The sequence below is a fragment of the Pavona decussata genome, unplaced genomic scaffold, assembly GCF_977016875.1.
Source record: "Pavona decussata unplaced genomic scaffold, jaPavDecu1.1 SCAFFOLD_416, whole genome shotgun sequence".
Lineage (NCBI taxonomy): Eukaryota > Metazoa > Cnidaria > Anthozoa > Scleractinia > Agariciidae > Pavona > Pavona decussata.
Genome location: NW_028145778.1, coordinates 265,001 through 277,500, shown reverse-complemented (window position 1 = coordinate 277,500; position 12,500 = coordinate 265,001). Strand labels below are relative to the sequence as shown.

Genomic DNA, 12,500 nt, shown 5'->3' with positions numbered 1-12,500 from the left:
ATCCTATACGGAGTATTTGGTTTTCTTGTCATCAATAACTTACTATGTCAACTATTTCAAAGATCCAGGTCTGCAAAAGATTCCTCAGCGTCTTATCGCTATGGTCTTGCCAAATTTGAAGTATTTAATTTTCATTTCTGCAATTCGTAGGGGAGCTCCGCGCACCAAAGGCGCGCGGGCGTCATCAGTAGAAAGCGCACCATAAACACTTTTGTAAGGAAGTTCACCCTTAAATACAGAGTAATTGTGGAGCTCCGCTTTTAGGCTTGGCTAAAGATATATATTATTTCTCAAAATAAGGTTTGTTAAGAGTTTCCTTGTTAACAAGACAGAGAACGAACTGGCGTGCGTAGATAGAACGCGCGCACCCATTGAGACATTTGAATTATCGTAAGCATTTTAATAGAGTTTCGCGTACTATCATCGCGTGTGCGTGATGTTTCTGGTTGGGACGCTTTTGTGGGGATTTTTTGGTAAAGTTTAGTGGCAACCGCGTTAGCGTTTTGGGGTTTTTTTTTGGGCCAATTACCGTGCCTTTTTTAGACGAGTTTTGCGCAACCGCTTGCGAACAATCCTGTTATTCAAATATCCTATAGGCAATTATGAAGTTGGAACATCTAACTGAAAAAACAGTGTGTGTCATCGTTTTCGAAGCTTTCAACTTCGGACTAATTTGGAATCTCAAAGCACATAAGTAATAATTTCAATATCCAATGCCGCACACCAGCACCAACAGGAAAATTTCACATTTGAAAGGCATGCTTGGAAAGCGAACAAACGTTTTAATTTGCAATAAACTAAGGTGGTATTTTCAAGACATCCTTACTTTTAATATGTGAATACTTGATGAAATAAATCATAGGGTAGAAAGGAAAGAAATGCTGTCAGAACTTAGTTTTCACGGACAGCTTTTATCAGGACCCGAATACAACATTTCTAGTTTTTCGACAATTAAATGCCACCATGCCTTACACGTATCCTAGCTAATGGAGAAGTTATAAACATTATCTTAGGTGGTAAACACAATGCACAAAAAGCTAACGGAAAACTGCTTTGAAAGGACAATTTTCAAGATAACTGGCAATAATGTTTTTTGTTTATCAGATCAAAGGAAAAAGAGGTAGTCTTTCTCTTTAGCGCTGTAGCTGAAAGTATTAAAACACGAATATGTATATCCGCAATGTTTCAATACTGCTTTTGATGATAAACTTGATGTGTAACTGAAATGAGCTCAAGAATTTTCTCAAGTTTTGGAAGTGAGCAGACGGAACAACAACTGAACAAGACGAAAGGAGAATGAAAACACAAGTGACCAGGTGAGCGGCGAATAAACAAACGCTCGAACATACTGCCTTTTGACCAAACTAATGGCCAAAACGGGCAGCCGAACAAACGCTGGATGACACACGAGCACAGAAGGCCAAATGCGTCAACAGACAACTATCATTGAAATGAACAGCTGAAGGACCGAAAGGACGGCTATATTAATACATCAACTTTGGCTGATTGTGAGCAAAAGTTATTTTAGTTTGTATTTTCAAGTAATACTTTCCAGTAATAAGATTTAAAAAAGTGATTGAAAAAAGAGAATTAATAAATAATCGGAATAATATTGTTATATTGCCTTTACATGCATCCTTTGTTGTTATATGCATATAACAAGAAAAGGTTTCTAAAGAAAATAATTTTAATTAATCAATGGAGAAAGGAGAAGTCCTTCTCTGTCTACTCGGTCGTTCAGCTGTTCATCTGGTTTCGCAAGTTCGTTCACTCGGTTTTTCGTTTGTTCGTTTTCACCCGTGAGCGCTCGGTGGATCGTTTGATCTTCAACTCGGTCATTCGGCTATCCGTTTGCTTTTCCGGTTATTCGTTCGCTCGTTCTTCCGCTTGCGCTTTTGTTTGCATTTTTGGTTTGTTATTTGTTCCTCCGTTTGCCCAGTTCTTCTTGCTATTCATGGGCATTAACATGTTAAAACAATTAAGTTTAACCGATTAAAAGTTGTATTAAAACATTACAAAGTAGTTTCTTGTTGTTTAAAACTTATGGCTGTCATGCTACGGAGAAAGACTCGTTCTTTCTCCATTGGTCTGGTCCACAAAAACAATAATAAGCCCTGAAAGTGGGCAACTTGGTCAACAGAACTAAAAGGTACATTAAAACATAAATAAGTAAACTATAAACTTTGAGTCAGTCTGTGAACAATGTCACCAAAAACAACCCAATGCCTTGCTTAACACCTCAAAATTTAGCAAAATTCACGTTGATGAAGAAAAAAGTCTTGTTCTGAAGTAACAGCTCCTTGATCTCGGGTTTCTAATCTCCGTATCCTCTGCAAGCCTCTGTAAAAAGACGGCTCAATGTAAAGATGTTACCCACTTTTTGCCTCTCAGAATCCATTACATCATGCTTTTCTTTTTCTCTGGTATTTCTGTTTTAATTTTTCGTTTTCCCCGGCTTGGCACTATCCTGTAGCTCTAAATTTGATAAGCAACACAGGAAGTTTCTGATGAATTCTTTTACCCTAATGGATGCAAATGAAATGCTGTTCTCTGAGCAGAACTTTCTTTAGCGTTTACTTATTTTTATCATTTTCTCTTGACCTTGAACCGCATTGCTTAAGGCTTAAGCGTGCATTCTCTTGTAACTCCATGTTTATGTAGCAACGTAGAGGGAAAACACTTGTTCAATGTTAACATCGTTCTTCTGTTTCTGAGCAGAAATTTCCTTTAGCGCTTCTTTGTTTTGATTTTTATCATTTTTCCTCGACATTGAACATTCCTTAAGGCCTAATCGTGAAATCTCTTGCAGCTGCACGTTTACGTAGAAACGGGTAGGGAAAACACATGTTTAATGTTAACCGGGTGCTTCCGCGTAAATTTTACCATACCATCCCTATCGTCCGTAAAATTCTACTGAAACAAGCGCCATAGTCAGTCTAAACGAATAAAACCGGGCGCTAAACCTCACAAAGAAACGCTAAAGAAAGTTCTGCTCAGAGAACAGCACTTCAGTTTCTCATTTTCAGTCCCTAAGGGCCAGAGAAAAGCACGTGCAGTATCCCAATGTCTATTTTACCAGCCAATATGCAAGCTTTTGAGCTTAAAAGTAAGTCACAAGGACAAAACATTCATTGTAATCTAAGTAATGTTCTTTTTTGTGGGAACATTCGGCTTAACTCTTTTGTTCAATTTGAACCATTCCTATCCTTGCCATAGATGCGTGCTTCTATTCTATCCAAACCATTGTTATAAGTCAAAACAAATAAAAAGGCGCCAAACGAAACAAAGAAAATGATAATACCGCGAGAACACGGACTTCTTATTTGCATTCTCTCTTAGCACCACGTCAGCTTAGAAACATCATGTTCTACATGTTGAAGGTTCGATGGCGTACAAGCTTCCCTTTACCGGTTAATAGCCACAATGATTAACAAATGAATGCAAACGTAGAATATTCTCTCTCTTCCATACGGGGGATGCCGCCCAAGATATTCCGAATCAAGTCACACCACATGAAAGCAGAGTCGGTTTAAAGATTATTTGATACGGCAGAGACACTGGAGGATTTAAGATAAGAGCAAATTTATAAGGTGAATTAGATTTTTATGGGGCAAATGAGTCAGATAAAAAAGTACATGCATTTAAGATCGAACTGACCAACAGGCTCGATCTTTTTGACCGAACCACCTGTTTAGAATGTTTACCTGTGGAGTCAAAACCATGATAAAATCATTAAAACGAAATACCTTTTCCTTGTACATAAAATGTTTCTAGAACACTGACCAAGAGGACAATATCACTGTAGTGATTTTTTCAAGGAGAGAACAACGTGCAATTTTCCCGGTTTTAGCGATTTTCGAACACACGGTGAGTTCTCCCTATGTAGAAACGGGCCGCACGTACTACTCGAACAGTAACAATAATAAATCACCTTAACTGTATTTTCTTTTACAATGAAGTATATAGCGATCGATGTGCTCTGGTCTACAAAAGGATCATAAACGCATCTCTGAGAACAAACTCTGACGCCCACTCTAGAAACACTAGATATTGTCGGTATTGATTGTGCCCACGCCACAGAGGGGAGATTTACCTTGATGGTAGGGACTATAAAAGATTGGATCAACTTCTCCCAATCACTAAGAACAAGAAAGAGAGAATAATTGAAAACGATAATAAATTCTCAGAATACAAAGGGATCGTCTGCTATAACATAAGACAATAGCGATCTTACTCGCGATATTTTTTGGTGTCGCTATTTTAATTCCCCCATGGAATCAAGTTTGAAAATTGATAGCCTCATATTATCGTTATTTCAATTTTTGTCGACCATTTTCAACAATTTTAACTTTTATTATCAGTTGATAATTGGTTGCTAGAAATGTTTTCTTGCAAATGTTTTATTGTAAATACTGACTATATATTAAATAAGAGTAGGTTTTTGATTTGATTTAATTTGTACTTTTGGATCGTCAGTAATTTAAGTTACTGTTTATGTGTTATCTTCTTCAAATAAAGTCGTACTTTAATAGTAAACACGTTTTGTAATCAATCCAGATTTGCATGCAGGAAAGGATTGTGCTCACACAGTGCTTCATGAAACATCATATAAATAAAAAGGTTTGTAGGAGTTACTGTCACTCATTTTTAACTCGTGAATGCGCGCATCGTAATGAACGAGTTATCGTTATATGCCGGGGCAAATTGTCACTCGCTCGCTCGCTTCGGCGATCAGTTGCAAACTTGTAAACTCGTTTACTTGTAAAAAACTTGAGATTGTCGTCCAAGTCAACAGGGATTTCGCGCAAAATGGAAGGAGAAAATACGATGGCGAAACGTCTGACGGTGTTCCCTGCTCATTCGCATATTCTTTTTTGGCGGCCCGAACTAATTTCAGTAATTTGACTGTTAAAATCGTAGCGCCACGGGTGCGAAATGGCTCGATACCCTCAACAACTTATAAATACAAAAATTAATCTCTCCTTTAGGAGTCCTGGACATGTCGTCCAGCGGAAGAAAAAAAATTTGTTCTTTTTTCCTTCCTTTTTCTCCTTTTAAGCCAACCACTCCAAAGGCTCCAAACAATTTTCAAAATTAAAACTTTCTTAAAAATACAAAATATTCAGGAGCTCAATCTTGCTAAGAGCAACGGCCAAAAATCTAAGCGGCGTAGGATGCAGAATAAAATACCCGTGATGCCCCCTCAGTAAGCAAGCCTTTTTTGGTTTATATTTCGAGTTCTTTGACAACCAAACACACTGATGTTTTATACCTTGCCATTATTTACTTCTGTATTGAAGAGTTGGCTCACATGCAGGAGCCTTTGATTTAAATGTGGTTTAGTTTTGTTTAAAACTACTCTACTCGGGAAACAGAATTACAATGAATGTTTTGTCGTTGTGACTGAAGTAAGTTTGCATATTGGACGGTAAAATAGAAATAATGGAACAGTGCACGTGCTTTTCTCTGGCCCTAAGGGAATGGAAATGAGAAAGTGCTGTTTCAGACTGAGTAGAACTTTCTTAAGTATATCTTTATGAGGTTTAGCGCTTGGTTTTGTTCGTTTAACCGGGGAATGGCACTTGTTTAGGTTGAATTTTACGGACGATAGCAATGGTATGCCAACAGAAGCACTCGGTTAACATTAAACAAGTGTTTTCCCTGCCCGTTTCTACGTAAACGTGCAGCTGCAAGAGATTTCACGATTAGGCCTTAAGGAATGTTCAATGTCGAGGAAAAATGATAAAAATCAAAATAAAGAGGCGCTAAAGGAAATTTCTGCTCAGAAACAGAAGCACGAGGTTAACATTAAACAAGTGTTTTCCCTCTACGTTGCTACGTAAACATGGAGTAACAAGAGAATGCACGCTTAGGCCTCAAGGAATGCGGTTTAATGTCAAGAGGAAATGACAAAAACAAAGAAGTGCGCAAGAAAGTTCTGCTCACGAAACAGCAGTTTTTCATTAGCATTCCATTAGGATTAGAGAATTCGTCACAAACTTGCTATGTTGCTTAGCAAAATTGGAGCTACAAAAAATGCACGGCTGGCCTCAAGCAATGTTCAATGTCACGTTGCCTATACGTTGCTACGTAAACATGGAGTTACAGGAGAATGCACACTTAGGCCTCGAGCAATGCGGTTCAATGTCAAGCGAAAATGACAAAAACAAATAAGTGCTAAAGAAAGATCTGCTCAGAGAACAGCAGTTTTTCATTTGAATTCCATTAGGATCAGAGAATTCATCAGAAACTTGCTATGTTGCTTCGCAAAATTGGTGCTACAAAAAATGCACGGCTGGCCTCAAGCAATGTTCAATGTCACGTTGCCTATACGTTGCTACGTAAACATGGAGTTACAAGAGAATGCACGCTTACGCCTCAAGCAATGCGGATCAATGTCAAGAGAATATGACAAAAACAAATAAGTGCTAAAGAAAGATCTGCTCAGAGAACAGCAGTTTTTCATTTAAATTCCATTAGGATCAGAGAATTCATCAGAAACTTGCTATGTTGCTTAGCAAAATTGGAGCTTCAAAAAATGCACGGCTACCCTCAAGGAATGTTCAATGTCACGTTGCCTATACGTTGCTACGTAAACATGGAGTTACAAGAGAATGCACGCTTAGGCCTCAAGCAATGCGGTTCAATGTCAAGAGAAAATGATAAAAACAAATAAGTGCTAAAGAAAGATCTGCTCAGAGAACAGCAGTTTTTCATTTGAATTCCATTAGGATCAGAGAATTCATCAGAAACTTGCTATGTTGCTTAGCAAAATTGGAGCTACAAAAAATGCACGGCTAGCCTCAAGCAATGTTCAATGTCACGTTGCCTATACGTTGCTACGTAAACATGGAGTTACAGGAGAATGCACGCTTGGGTCTCAAGCAATGCGGTTCAATGTCAAGAGAAAATGACAAAAACAAATAAGTGCTAAAGAAAGATCTGCTCGGAGAACAGCAGTTTTTCATTTAAATTCCATTAGGATCAGAGAATTCATCAGAAACTTGCTATGTTGCTTAGCAAAATTGGAGCTACAAAAAATGCGCGGCTGGCCTCAAGCAATGTTCAATGTCAAGAGGAAACGAAAATTAAAACAGAAATACCAAAGAAAGAAGTAAAGGCTGATGCTATGGAAACCGAGAGACATAAAGTTGCTGGCGTTTTTGCTTTGCACCATCTTTTTGCAGAGGACTGCAGAGGATACGGAGATTATTAACCAGAGATCAAGGAGCAGTTACTACACCGAGATCAAGACTTTGTCCTTTTTCAAAGTGAGTTTTTTCTAAATTTTTAGGTATTAAGGTTTTAGCTTATAGCTATTTTGGTTTTAATACAATTTGGTTGACTAAGTTACTCAGTCCACGTTCGTTGGATGGTTTTAAAAAACTAATCGTCAAAGCTCGTTTTCTCTTTCTAATTGTCCTTCAAAACAGTTTTTGTTTCAGCTAGCTTTCCGTTAGCTCCTGTGCATGGGGTTTCCCAGCCGTGTGATAATGTTTATAATTTGCTCCATTAGCCAGCATAGTATACGTGCAAGTCATGCTAACATTTGATTGACGAAAAACTATGACGGTGTTATATTCGCGACCTGATAAAAGTCAGTGTCCACTAATCTCTGACAGCATTTCTTGCTTTCCTACATTGTGATTTATTTTATCAAGTATTCACATAATCAAGTCAGGATATCTTTTAATAAAATATAACTTTGAAATTGAAACGTTTGTTCGCTTTCCAGCATGTCTTTCAAATGTGGAATTTTCCTGTTGGTGCTGGTGTGCGGCATCGGATATGGTAAGTATCTTTCCCTTCACATCCCCAAGCACACAAATACACATGCACACTAATCAAAATAGAAATGAAATTTTCCTTGTTCTTAAAATGTGGTGTTCATAACATATATCTTTGCAATTCACCGATATTAATACACATCGGCTCGGTTACCACCGTTGGGGATCACGTTTTTAGCCTAACTAACGGCTGACCCAATTTTTTTTCTCCCTAAAGTACATGGTCAAAGAATAAAGATTTTTAGTGAGGTGCTTCGAATGAATTAATTTTGTAGCTTTAAGATTGCAAATTAGTCCAACGTTGGAAGCTTCGAAAACCATTACGCACTTTTTTTTATTTCGGGGACATTTTCCATCGTAGTAATGTAACATAGGATAGTTGAATATCAGGATACTCTAAACAAATCTTCTTCTCTGCCGCATTAGTTTTATTCAGTTTTCATACTGTTGCATGCTTTTAAGCTCTTGAATTTTTAACATTATCATTGTTGTTATTATTTTATCAGTTGGTGTGATATCTTGCAATTTTACTAACTCAATTGATTGTAGATGTAGAGTAGATGAATCTTTTGAAATACCTGAGATAGTAAGTTATCGATGGCAAGAAAACCAATAACTCGCATAGGATTTCATTCCGAACACAAGTTTATGAAACAACAGGAAAATAAATTGAAAGGCGACCCATTTATCCATCCATCCTTCCATAAACCTCTCATCCCCCACCCTCCCCTTACCACTTTCCCCACTCTGCCCCGGGTAGTTGCAGGCTTCTTTCAGTCTTTCCTAGCCATCAATCATTCATTGGTTCACTAATTCATGAATTGTTCTTTCATTATTTCTTTCTTTCCTTCCTTCCTTACTACACTTCATTCATTCATTCATTCATTCATTCATTCATTCATTCATTCATTCATTCATTCATTCATTCATTCATTCATTCATTCATTCATTCATTCATTCATTCATTCATTCATTCATACATTCATTCATTCATTCATTCGTTCGTTCGTTCGTTCGAATCCATCCATTCATTCACTCACTCACTCACTCACTCACTCACTCACTCACTCACTCACTCACTCACTCATTCATTCATTCATTCATTCATTCATTCATTCATTCATTCATTCATTCATTCATTCATTCATTCATTCATTCATTCATTCATTCATTCATTCATTCATTCATTCATTCATTCATTCATTCATTCATTCCCCTGTTCGTTCGTTATTTCGATGGTTCGTTTGTTCCTTCGTTCGTTCGTTCATTTGTTTGTTTGTTTATTTATTTATTCATTTTGTTTCTTTTTATTTTGCACAGGCGCAGGTATGATTCCTAACTTGCTGACTGTTCATGTTGGACTGTCCACCACTGGATCGATAAGGTCCAGAGATGTGCAGCTTAGTGTCGTTACTATCTGAGGGATATTTTGTACTTTACTGTGCAGATAATAGCAGCATTTTCTAAGTCTGTTATTTTGTCATTCAAATATATTTATATATATATATGCTCCATCAGCAAAGGTGAGTGACTCACTATTATTAACTAAAATGCTTAACGCTTGAAGAAAACAGAAAAAGAAAAATTGTGCGCTTTTGTACAATTATTACAGTACTTATCCAGAGCAGACATAGACTGCGAACCAGAGGATCACCTAAAACCCACATCTAGGGCGTTGTTTACTGATTACTGATTTCTGACTGATCCCAGACACTGTGAACTCAAAAACCCTGGAAACTCTCTCGAATACTCGTCTCCCTTGCTTGTTACAATCTCGATCACTTTTCTTCTAGGGGACCGTTCATTTTTTATGAGCATGGGGGGGCTGGTGGGATTTGGTTAATTGCCACTACGAAACTGTATGACCCCCCCCTAGCATGCAATTTTTTTCCACATGGCCCCCCCCCCAAGCAGAACTATTTTTTCTGATGACCCCCCCCCCCCCTCCCGCCCAACCAGAAACAAATCATACTCCTAACTTTAACAAAACGCTTATGTACTGTTTATATCAAAGATAAACGTAATTGTTACTGTGATTTCTTTACAGTACTATTAACAAGTAACCGTTCTCTACTTAGGTAAAGATTTCTCTTGTTTAAAAAAACGTTTTATAGATAGCAACACGTTTACGGCAACGACAAACCCTAAATTTCCATTTAGATTCCCAAAGAAACTATAAAAATTAATCAAGCAAATGGTTAACTTGAAATTACTCCCCTTCGAGTAGAAACAATTAATACACGTACAGATCTGACTAACAAAATACGGATCGAAGCATACCAATCAACGATTACGAGTCATATTAAACAGAAAAAAACAGCGGACGCACAGATATCAGTCGCGTAGGTAAGGGTTAGATAGGGGTGTTCGTTGAGCCCCAAATCTTGCTTACTAGGGGGGTCCGGGGGTATGCTCCCCCGGAAATTTTTGAAAATCTAGGTTCCCAGAAACCTCATTTCCTGCATTTTGAGACCCATTTTGAGACCCATTTTAGGCAAATCACAAATTTGTTTTACAGCAGCTTTTTGAGCTATATACATCATTCCTACGGCATAATTGTTTCAACTTAAACAAGAAAGTTCAATGTACATTCCGCGCCCTGTCGAGTTCTGATAGCTATTCGATCTACTGATAGTCATACACCAGGCTGGTAAACTGCATCATTCTCGGGTGTAGGCCTTCGAACAAATTGACTATCTCGTCAAAATTGACACGCATATCATATTTGATATGCATTAGAACCAGGGCAGACATTCTACTCTCTCGCATGGTACACCTCATGTAATTGTTCAACCTCCTCATTAAGTGCTTTTCTTCCGCCATTACTGATCTGTAAAGGGGGTTCGTTCGAACCCCTCGAACCCCCCCTCCTACGCGCGTGGATATTAAAGTACTGCTATTAAAAATGACAGTTACAAGCTTTTCTGAAGATGGCTTACGGCTCAGATTTACCGTCAACTGAAGTCACCAACAACAGTTCTATTATTAAAACTAATCTGGATGTTCACACTAGGCATACTACTGAGTCTACTGATACTCCTGGGTTCAAATAATTTACTAATCAACAGTCTTTATAAAAGTGAGTACTATTAAAAAGAACATTAAACAATCTATTGATATAGTTCAGAGTACAACCACTTTGTAGAAAACTACTCTCCCAAGGATGATTCAATAGTGAGACTGATACGTTTTTATATTAATTTGAACTTGTACAAACATAGGTGTCTACCTCAGTTTATATTCATTATTGCTTTTCCAACAGATATGCTTCATTTCCTCAGTTGTTGTTAATATAAAATGCAGATTTCGACCTCAGTATGTAAAACAAATTAAAAGTGGTTAGGAAAATCGCATTAAATAAAATTGAAATAATATTCAATTTCTTCATCTGTTTCTCTGTTGAGCCACTTTCAATTTCCCCTACTAGCCAATTATTTCTGGTGACCCCCCCCTCTTTCACTCATTTTTTTTTGGTAGCCCCCCCCTTTAGTGCCATTTTTTTTCTCGTGGCCCCCCCCCAAATCCCACCAGCCCCCCCATGCTCATAAAAAATGAACGGTCCCTAGATTACGCAAAAATGTCCTGTTGTGCCTCATGTGGACATAGACATGATTGGCTATTTTAGCGTCACACCCTCCAACATGTCATCTCGTGTTTGCTCACACTATAACACTAATCATTGCGTGATACATTCGCTCAACATTCAACAAGGGAATTATTTTTTATTTGACTGTTAAGGAAGCAGAAGCCTACAAGAGCAGTTGCCTTTTCCGTGAAACAAAAAGCGGGAAAAGACGTTCGCTCTTGCAGGCTGAGGAGGCAGTACACTGGAAGTAGAGAAATTCGACTGACGACAGAAATTTTTCCTGAAGAGAGTGATATTGTTCACATTAAAATTCATGGAAAACGAGTTTCGGTGATTGGGAAGAACAATAATAGGTTTGACCAAATCTGCTTTTGTTCTCAAGAAAGATGAGATGTTGCGCATGTCAAGGGCGAGCGAATTCGGCTGCCTCACAATAGCAAAAATTGTCAGCGGTTTTCCACTTAATTATTGGAGTGCTCTTCCAAACCTCACATAGACTGCGAGCAAGAAGATCACCTAAAAACCCACATCTTGGGAATCAGCTTTTATTGCATTGTTGAGGGGGCAGCAGCTATGAGGGCAGACTCTTTTACTGTGAAACGAAAGCGGAACAAGGCGCCTACTCTTGCAGGGCTTAGGAGGCAGTACACTGGAAGTGATAAAGTTCGACAGACGAACAAAGACTTTCCTGAAAAGAGTGTTCATTAAAATATCATGGGAAAGAAGTTTCAATGAATGGGAAGACCAATAATAGGTTTGGCCAAAGTCTCTTTTAGTTCTCAAGAAAAACGGAATGTTGCGCATGTCAAATCAAACAAATCGGAGCCCCAAATTGAACTCACCACCTTCTATACTGATCGGACAGTACAATTACTGGGCTAATATGGAGGCTTGTGGCAAGCTACGCTGCTTCTTATTTACCTATGTTCTTTCACGGATGCCAAATTGGTGTTTGCATTACCTTATAGTAAAAGTCAATATCATATACAGCTATAGGTGAACAGCACTTTAGTTAAACTATCAACTGATTTCTCGTTTTATGCTTCTTATCCAAGCAACCATAATTTCAACGTTGGTGCGATCTTGTTTTTTAGGTTTCTGTTACGATAAAAGAAAGGACTGCCAGA

General features: G+C 38.0%; 1 protein-coding gene, 1 long non-coding RNA gene and 1 pseudogene across 5 annotated transcripts in view; 2 read left to right on the top strand and 1 right to left on the bottom strand.

Annotated features, from left to right (window-relative positions):
• Positions 1 to 12,500, bottom strand: part of LOC146450895 (uncharacterized) — a 110,286-nt pseudogene that overhangs the window by 81,610 nt on the left and 16,176 nt on the right. The window lies entirely within an intron of this gene.
• The window catches only part of LOC146450896 (uncharacterized), a 47,786-nt gene that overhangs the window by 34,557 nt on the left and 729 nt on the right, over positions 1 to 12,500 (top strand). Inside the window, exons 1-2 of one of the 3 annotated variants that reach the window (XR_014860177.1) lie at positions 11,358 to 11,726; positions 12,128 to 12,500. The exon at positions 12,128 to 12,500 is cut by the window's right edge and continues 81 nt beyond it. The exons of 1 other annotated variant lie outside the window; for it this stretch is intronic. The gene's annotated coding sequence lies outside the window, so the exon portion shown is untranslated. Of the gene's footprint in view, positions 1 to 11,357 lie in introns of those variants that run through there. One more of the 3 variants, XR_014860176.1, reaches the window with a different exon arrangement.
• LOC146450897 (uncharacterized) lies at positions 6,966 to 9,516 on the top strand. Its single transcript, XR_014860179.1, has 3 exons — positions 6,966 to 7,271; positions 7,736 to 7,791; positions 9,108 to 9,516. It is a non-coding gene; the product is annotated as an uncharacterized LOC146450897 (long non-coding RNA).